At 37.0% G+C, this 9653-nt stretch overlaps 1 long non-coding RNA gene across 1 annotated transcript; it reads left to right on the forward strand.

The window, feature by feature from the left end:
• Positions 1-245: 245 nt before the first annotated feature.
• LOC149231904 (uncharacterized) lies at positions 246-9232 on the forward strand. Its single transcript, XR_016247495.1, has 3 exons — positions 246-776; positions 8657-8814; positions 8935-9232. It is a non-coding gene; the product is annotated as an uncharacterized LOC149231904 (long non-coding RNA).
• The last annotated feature ends 421 nt before the right edge of the window (positions 9233-9653 follow it).

Raw genomic sequence — 9653 nt, forward strand, 5'->3', positions numbered from 1 at the left:
TGGGAAAACTAAAATCTTCTCATTATTCAACTTATTACGCCGTAAGGCGTTCTTACGCCGTAAGGCGTTCCCCTCTGGGATCAATTCCCTCAAGTGCCTCTCTGTCATCATTTTACGCCGTTAGATACTTTGTTAGACGATTAGATTATCCTCGGCCGTTGATTTGAATTGGTTGATGACCGGTTGGGACTCGCTGGGCCCGTTGATTTCCCTTCGTGTAACTGCATCACAAAGAGACCTTTCCGGGCAAGAAGTCCGTCAAGCAGCTGTTCCGAGTGGCGTCCAAGTCGGGCAGTAGCATCCGCTCAGAAAAGGGCACTCTGGCTTCTCGTATGCAGACACTGAGGGACCTCATTCCAGGAAGCCGCCGGCTGAACACGCCCGTTTTCTTGGAAGAGGCCGCGGACTACATCGTGGCGCTCATGATGCAGGTGCAGGGCATGCAGGCGCTCACAGGCTGTTACACAAATTAGCTGGTCGAATGCGGGCCCGGACAAGAAAGGATGAAAAATAGTTTCCACGGAGAACCTGGTAGTATATGCTATAATGGGTATGTGTTGCAGAAACAACAGAAAATATCACTGTGTAGAGGGTGAGCTGTAATGGTTGTCGAGTTCTGCGAAAGGGTTGCAGCGATTCATGTGAGCTGCGGCCATGCCTTCAGTGGATAAAGACCTCTGAATCCCAGGCAAATGCAACAGTGTTTCTGGCCAAGTTCTATGGACGCTCAGGGCTCATGAATCTCGTAAACTCTGGCCCTGAGTTTTTAAGGCCGAGTAAGTATCTGTTCGAAATTTTTTACTGAATGAATCAAGCGTTGTATTATACTCAATGAGAAAAAAAGCCACTACGGTTTACTTATTTCAAGTTTGAATTAGCCCATTGACACTTCAATGGTGATAGTTTAGTTATGTAAATTGTGAAATTTGTTGATAACAAATTAAATTTAAATGAGATAGTTTTAAATTAGATATATAATTTAATTTAAAAAAATTAAAAATTACTCCAAATTAAGTGTATATATCAATTCAAATAAGTTGAAAATAAATATCAAAATAAATATCAGAACTTACTGATTGAAAATAAACATCAGAACTTATTGAGTTTACTCTTTAAACAAATAGATAATATTCAAATAAGCTTAGCACCTACAGGTATAAATTCTGACAGGTGCACCATCTCTAGCTGTTTGTTTCCCTGGAGAGATGGTGCCCAGAGAGATTTTATGTCTCAGCCTTACGCTGGCCATGAATTTTATATGTTGGTAATACACTTGCAGGCAAGGGGAAGAATGATTTTCTCAACAGAGGCAAGTGGTATTTGAGCTGAGATTTTGTTCTCATGTATAGTAATACTATTGATACATTAAATTATACCATTTGCAGGAAATTATTTTAATGTACCAACTGCAGGAAAAAAATCTGATCGGATTATTTCTGAATGTAGATGTATTATTCCTGTGTTTAGATTTACTGTGCTTTAGATTTACCATGCTGATGGATTTTAGTTTGATCTAACAGTGTATTATTTTTAGGTTTAGATGTATTATTTCAAGACCAATCCAATCTAGCCTTAATTCAAATCATCATGCAGAACCAATAAAAATGGGAAACATCCAAGTCAGTGGAAACATTCCCAACAATAGCTGAAAGGAACAATGTGGGACAAGACAATATCCACGACCGATTATGGTAATCGTGCATTTATGCACCACCCTCTATCACGGTCAGACAATGTTTCATGTCAATTTGTGATCAAACTGTGTAATCTTGAAGGTGGAACGTAATTTATGACTATTAAAATTGTCAAGCTGAAGAATTGACCCAGCCACAAAATATTAAAAGTTGGAAACAACATTTATGGTTCCTTTTTGAACATTCTGTCTTATTCATTTACATCTTGGATTACACTCAAAGTACAGAAAATGAAGATAGTTTGTTCAACAAAATGCCATCTCAATGTATAGATAAAGAAGGTTGTTTGTTCAACAAAATGTCATTTCCCTTAAATGAATGTCACACCTCAAACATCTATTTGGTCTATTCTATTTCAACTTTCAACTTGATCACAAACATTTTTCTTGGCTGGAACAGGTTTTATCAGATCTCTTGTGCTTCTAATGTGTAATACAAAACAAGTCTGCATAAGGTGCGTCTGGAAATAGTAGTTACAACAAAAGTCCAATACCTTGTCTATCTTCAATTTAGTAAACACGTCTTGCAAAATTTTATAATTCTAGATCATGTCATACTCTGTTTTTGCATTGAAATTTACCTGCAATGTAGCAAATTCCCAAGGGTCATCAAATAATTCAATCAATGAATCATCAGACTTGAAATTTTTTATTAAAACTATTCATCATTAAGTGCTTCATATCTTAACTACTCGAAGAGCAGGTTTATTCATCAAACTTGAAATGAATGCACTTTTCAGCCCTGGTGAGGTGGGTAGGAGTGATCCATCAACTCTTTGTATGTAAAGTGATGTGTTTAATTGTGTATCGAATCCAGACGGTGCATTAGGTCCATTGACTATGAACACCAGCACAGACCCTCTAAACTCCGGTCTAATATGCACCTGCAGGTTGAAAAATCTCAAGTACCAAGGTCACTTGTGTAAACTCGAGATATTTATCCTCACCTGAGCAACCTCTAGGTGCATATCAGACGTGCGTTTATGAGGGTATGTGCTAGTAAATATAGTATCATAGATTCTCCATAGATTTCAAACATTATAGGCAGAGTGAATCATCAAAAGACGAGCAGCGATTCAGACCAACAACCTGAGCATGGATTCAAATAGAATTACATGGCAATTGTGCTCAAAAGCCATTGTGAGTTTTATTTAATTTAAACCTTCTGCATGGAGACAACTCCTGGGTGAACAATGTCTATCATTTGGCATTGAACAGCTCCTGATGCAGCCTGTATATATACACATAACCATCATCCTCATTTCAGAAATCAAGATAGACGTTGGACGTTGGTGCTGGTGTCATAGATGCAGATTACCATGGTCCAGTGAGTTTTTTTCTCTTCAATCACTTTGATCAGGGTTTTGAGATTAAACCTGGAGATCATATTGCTCAGTTTTGTAATTTTTTGATGACGCTCGTTTATGGTTTTTAACTCTTCGTGCCTGTTTAAAAGGCCATGTATAGGCGAAAATTGCTTCCATATTATCTCATTTTTGTAAAATGGATGGCAATTGGAATACCTGTGAGAAACTCTCTTTGTTCTTTCTTCATCAATAAATCTGGAAAATGATTTCTGTACAAGGAATTAGTGTTTTCTAAAGAGGCATAGGGCATAACAGTTTCGAAGTTTTTACCTCATCCTGCTTTCATGACTCTTTTCAAGAAACAGATAGACTGTGTCTTTAAGATAAGCAGAAACTTAACATTTTTCAATAGGTAGCAACAGTTGGATGCATTGCCTCGACATTTTTATAATTCTGCTGAGGGAAGGGTTTAGTTTATGAAAGTGATAGAAAAATTAATAAAACTTGAGATAAATATAATGCCTCAAATAGACCTGTGTCATTCTTGTATCTTATGATTTGGTGTATTTAACTTGGAAAGATACACCTTCAAAACAAATGGTTACAAATGCCATCAGATGTATCTATAACATTGCCTTCACGTGAAAACTTATTGATTCCTCTGTTAACATCTTTCTTTCTTAAATTCCTGATGTTCACGAAGTTGAAGCAATGGAGTTTTTCTTTTAGCCTTTGCTTTGTCTTTTATTTTTGTTCCATGTTATGAACTAGATAAAAATGAAAATTCAGTTTGTTATAGTGATAAGCAAGATACTGAAACCTTAGAAACCTTACAGACACATGGGACATCGGGGTTACCTTGACTAGCAATAAGGGGCACCAAGACACCATGAAGAGGTCATACATTAGAGAAGTCACCGGGGGATAGTGGGTCAATGAACCATCCTTCATGGAATTTCTACAGATCTGATACAGTAATTACTAGAAATGCAATCAAGTATGGCATCAATTTATGAAGATTAATATGTAAATTCCATGGGATTCAAGTATAGTTCCAAGTCTGGTATGAGATTCAGTTGGTCAGATTAGTGTGGGTAGGAGTCAATGGGAGCCGATCAACATCTGGATGCAATTTATAGACCACGGTATAAGGGAATTCTTTCTGCTTAGTTGTTATATTGCTATATAAGTTGGTCACCAGGATTTGATGCTCATGGCCGCAAGACCAATCCAATCTAGCCTAATTCAAATCATCATGCAGAACCAATAAAAATGGGAAACATCCAAGTCAGTAGAAACATTCCCAACAATAGCTGAAAGGAAAAATGTGGGACAAGACAATAGCCACGACCGATTATGGTAATCGTGCATTTATGCACCACCCTCTATCACGGTCAAACAATGTTTCATGTCAAATTGCGATCAAACTGTGTAATCTTGAAGGTGGAACGTAATTTATGACTATTAAAATTGTCAAGCTGAAGAATTGACCCAGCCACAAAATATTAAAATTTGGAAACAACATTTATGGTTCCTTGTTGAACATTCTGTCTTATTCATTTACATCTTGGATTACACTCAAAGTACAGAAAATGAAGATAGTTTGTTCAACAAAATGCCATCTCAATGTATAGATAAAGAAGGTTGTTTGTTCAACAAAATGTCATTTCCCTTAAATGAATGTCACACCTCAAACATCTATTTGGTCTATTCTGTTTCAACTTTCAACTTGATCACAAACATTTTTCTTGGCTGGAATAGGTTTTATCAGATCTCTTGTGCTTCTAATGTGTAATACAAAACAAGTCTGCATAAGGTGCGTCTGGAAATAGTAGTTACAACAAAAGTCCAGGAAGAACTCAGGCATATAAGATACATACTAATCGATGAAATGAGCTTCATTGGGCCAAATCTTCTCAGCCATATTGATGAACGTCTTCGCGAGGCATTTCCCCACCAAAGAAACACTCCTTTCGGTCGCTGTTCCATAATATTGGTTGGTGATCTCGGTCAGCTACCACCCGTCAAAGACATACCTCTATATGCAGGGACGAGCCACAGAAGCGCACTATGGAACACCTTCAACACAGTCATCACATTAGATACAATATTTCGTCAACAAGGCGACGATATCCAACAGGTTACTTTCAGGAACATTCTCCAGAACATTAGAGATGCAGATCCAACAATCGCCGACTACAACATACTCATGTCGCGCACAGATTCCTTTTTATCAGAAGAAGAAATATGTTCATTCCATGATTCCATGCATCTGTTTCCAACAAATGCTCAAACAATGGTCCATAATAAGCAAATGATGAAATCTCTAAACACTCCTATCGCACGGTCCATTGCTGAAGATGACAACGCATATTCCAATAATTCCTCTGAAGACGAGCAACTTGCTTTGTCTTTTATTTTTGTTGCATGTTATGAACTAGATAAAAATGAAAATTAGTTTGTTATAGTGATAAGCAAGATACTGAAACCTTAGAAACCTTACAGACACATGGGACATCGGGGTTACCTTGACTAGCAATAAGGGGCACCAAGACACCATGAAGAGGTCATACATTAGAGAAGTCACCGGGGGATAGTGGGTCAATGAACCATCCTTCATGGCATTTCTACAGATCTGATACAGTAATTACTAGAAATGCAATCAAGTATGGCATCAATTTATGAAGATTAATATGTAAATTCCATGGGATTCAAGTATAGTTCCAAGTCTGGTATGAGATTCAGTTGGTCAGATTAGTGTGGGTAGGAGTCAATGGGAGCCGATCAACATCTGGATGCAATTTATAGACCACGGTATAAGGGAATTCTTTCTGCTTAGTTGTTATATTGCTATATAAGTTGGTCACCAGGATTTGATGCTCATGGCCGCAAGACCAATCCAATCTAGCCTAATTCAAATCATCATGCAGAACCAATAAAAATGGGAAACATCCAAGTCAGTAGAAACATTCCCAACAATAGCTGGAAGGAAAAATGTGGGACAAGACAATAGCCACGACCGATTATGGCAATCGTGCATTTATGCACCACCCTCTATCACGGTCAAACAATGTTTCATGTCAAATTGCGATCAAACTGTGTAATCTTGAAGGTGGAACGTAATTTATGACTATTAAAATTGTCAAGCTGAAGAATTGACCCAGCCACAAAATATTAAAATTTGGAAACAACATTTATGGTTCCTTGTTGAACATTGTGTCTTATTCATTTACATCTTGGATTACACTCAAAGTACAGAAAATGAAGATAGTTTGTTCAACAAAATGCCATCTCAATGTATAGATAAAGAAGGTTGTTTGTTCAACAAAATGTCATTTCCCTTAAATGAATGTCACACCTCAAACATCTATTTGGTCTATTCTGTTTCAACTTTCAACTTGATCACAAACATTTTTCTTGGCTGGAATAGGTTTTATCAGATCTCTTGTGCTTCTAATGTGTAATACAAAACAAGTCTGCATAAGGTGCGTCTGGAAATAGTAGTTACAACAAAAGTCCAGGAAGAACTCAGGCATATAAGATACATACTAATCGATGAAATGAGCTTCATTGGGCCAAAGCTTCTCAGCCATATTGATGAACGTCTTCGCGAGGCATTTCCCCACCAAAGAAACACTCCTTTCGGTCGTTGTTCCATAATATTGGTTGGTGATCTCGGTCATCTACCACCCGTCAAAGACATACCTCTATATGCAGGGACGAGCCACAGAAGCGCACTATGGAACACCTTCAACACAGTCATCACATTAGATACAATATTTCGTCAACAAGGCGACGATATCCAACAGGTTACTTTCAGGAACATTCTCCAGAACATTAGAGATGCAGATCCAACAATCGCCGACTATAACATACTCATGTCGCGCACAGATTCCTTTTTATCAGAAGAAGAAATATGTTCATTCCATGATTCCATGCATCTGTTTCCAACAAATGCTCAAACAATGGTCCATAATAAGCAAATGATGAAATCTCTAAACACTCCTATCGCACGGTCCATTGCTGAAGATGACAACGCATATTCCAATAATTCCTCTGAAGACGAGCAACTTGCTTTGTCTTTTATTTTTGTTGCATGTTATGAACTAGATAAAAATGAAAATTAGTTTGTTATAGTGATAAGCAAGATACTGAAACCTTAGAAACCTTACAGACACATGGGACATCGGGGTTACCTTGACTAGCAATAAGGGGCACCAAGACACCATGAAGAGGTCATACATTAGAGAAGTCACCGGGGGATAGTGGGTCAATGAACCATCCTTCATGGCATTTCTACAGATCTGATACAGTAATTACTAGAAATGCAATCAAGTATGGCATCAATTTATGAAGATTAATATGTAAATTCCATGGGATTCAAGTATAGTTCCAAGTCTGGTATGAGATTCAGTTGGTCAGATTAGTGTGGGTAGGAGTCAATGGGAGCCGATCAACATCTGGGTGCAATTTATAGACCACGGTATAAGGGAATTCTTTCTGCTTAGTTGTTATATTGCTATATAAGTTGGTCACCAGGATTTGATGCTCATGGCTGCAAGACCAATCCAATCTAGCCTAATTCAAATCATCATGCAGAACCAATAAAAATGGGAAACATCCAAGTCAGTAGAAACATTCCCAACAATAGCTGAAAGGAAAAATGTGGGACAAGACAATAGCCACGACCGATTATGGTAATCGTGCATTTATGCACCACCCTCTATCACGGTCAAACAATGTTTCATGTCAAATTGCGATCAAACTGTGTAATCTTGAAGGTGGAACGTAATTTATGACTATTAAAATTGTCAAGCTGAAGAATTGACCCAGCCAAAAAATATTAAAATTTGGAAACAACATTTATGGTTCCTTGTTGAACATTCTGTCTTATTCATTTACATCTTGGATTACACTCAAAGTACAGAAAATGAAGATAGTTTTTTCAACAAAATGCCATCTCAATGTATAGATAAAGAAGGTTGTTTGTTCAACAAAATGTCATTTCCCTTAAATGAATGTCACACCTCAAACATCTATTTGGTCTATTCTGTTTCAACTTTCAACTTGATCACAAACATTTTTCTTAGCTGGAATAGGTTTTATCAGATCTCTTGTGCTTCTAATGTGTAATACAAAACAAGTCTGCATAAGGTGCGTCTGGAAATAGTAGTTACCACAAAAGTCCAGGAAGAACTCAGGCATTTAAGATACATACTAATCGATGAAATGAGCTTCATTGGGCCAAAGCTTCTCAGCCATATTGATGAACATCTTCGCGAGGCATTTCCCCACCAAAGAAACACTCCTTTCGGTCGCTGTTCCATAATATTGGTTGGTGATCTCGGTCAGCGACCACCCGTCAAAGACATACCTCTATATGTAGGGACCAGCCACAGAAGCGCACTATGGAACACCTTCAACACAGTCATCACATTAGATACAGTCATGCCGCCCCCAGATAATCTGCTCCAACCCATACTTTGACTTCACCAAAAGGTTTCCTCCATTTATTTACCTCATTCTATTTCATAACATACTTTTCATATCTTTTAACAACAACCAACTTTAATGAATATTAGTAAATAAGCAAATATTTGAATGTCTTTATATTGTCTGTACATCTCATTCTAGCCTTTTCTTTCTTTTGCATCAGGCCACATGGCCTCAGAAATAACATACCTGCACAGCTGCAGGTCGCCTGGCAAGCAAAAAAATTGCATCTCCAGCGACGCATTAACCTCCAATGGTGTTCACTATGCCATTATTCTCCATGCATCTTCCACTAACAATATATAAATCCCCATAGCAAAGGTAACTTCATTTCCATTCATTCCAGATTCATTTTAACACAGCTCACCTGCAAAGTATTACTAATAAATTTCCGCAACTGATTTACATATTGCTAATTCTAACTAAATATACATTTTGCAGGTCCATTACTGCTTCTTCAGGTCTTCACTACCTCCACCATTTTTTCATACAACTTCAAATATGGAATGACAAGCACAGTGTTCTTTAGACTATTGTGTTCCTTCTCGAACCTCTTTTGTTATGATTCACTATTTGTATTTTCCATTTCAAACTTGAAAAAGGATGTTTCGAACCTCTTTTGTTACAATTCACTGTTTGTATTTTCCATTTCAAACTTGAAAAATGATGTTTCAAGATCAGATACCATTTTCATGGTTTGTTTCCTCACAACTATTTGTGTTTTCCATTTCAAACTTTAAAAAGGATGTTACAATACTCTATTTGTATTTTCCATTTCAAACTTTATAAAGGATGTTACAATACACTATTTGTATTTTCCATTACACACTTAGAAAATGATGTTTCAACATCAAATACCATTTTCATAGTTTGTGTCTTCACAACTATTTCTGTTTTCTGTTTCAAACTTAAGAAGGAATGTTTCAAGATCAATACCATTTTGATAGTTTATGTCCTCGCAACCAATTCATTGTCAATGGGTTTTAACATAATTTGTTGGCAAAGTCAATTCATTTTAACGAATATAAATTCATGTTTTCAATATATCTTCATATTAATTTAATTTCCCATTTGATTAATGATTTCTTAACTAGCCCTTTCCAAATCAATATGGCTTCCCAGTTGTTGTTCGCATATTAACTTAATTTCCCATTTGAATA

Source organism: Pinus tabuliformis, chromosome J (genome assembly GCF_031772625.1).
Source record: "Pinus tabuliformis cultivar Carrire ecotype Pingquan chromosome J, CPIR1, whole genome shotgun sequence".
Taxonomy (NCBI): domain Eukaryota; kingdom Viridiplantae; phylum Streptophyta; class Pinopsida; order Pinales; family Pinaceae; genus Pinus; species Pinus tabuliformis.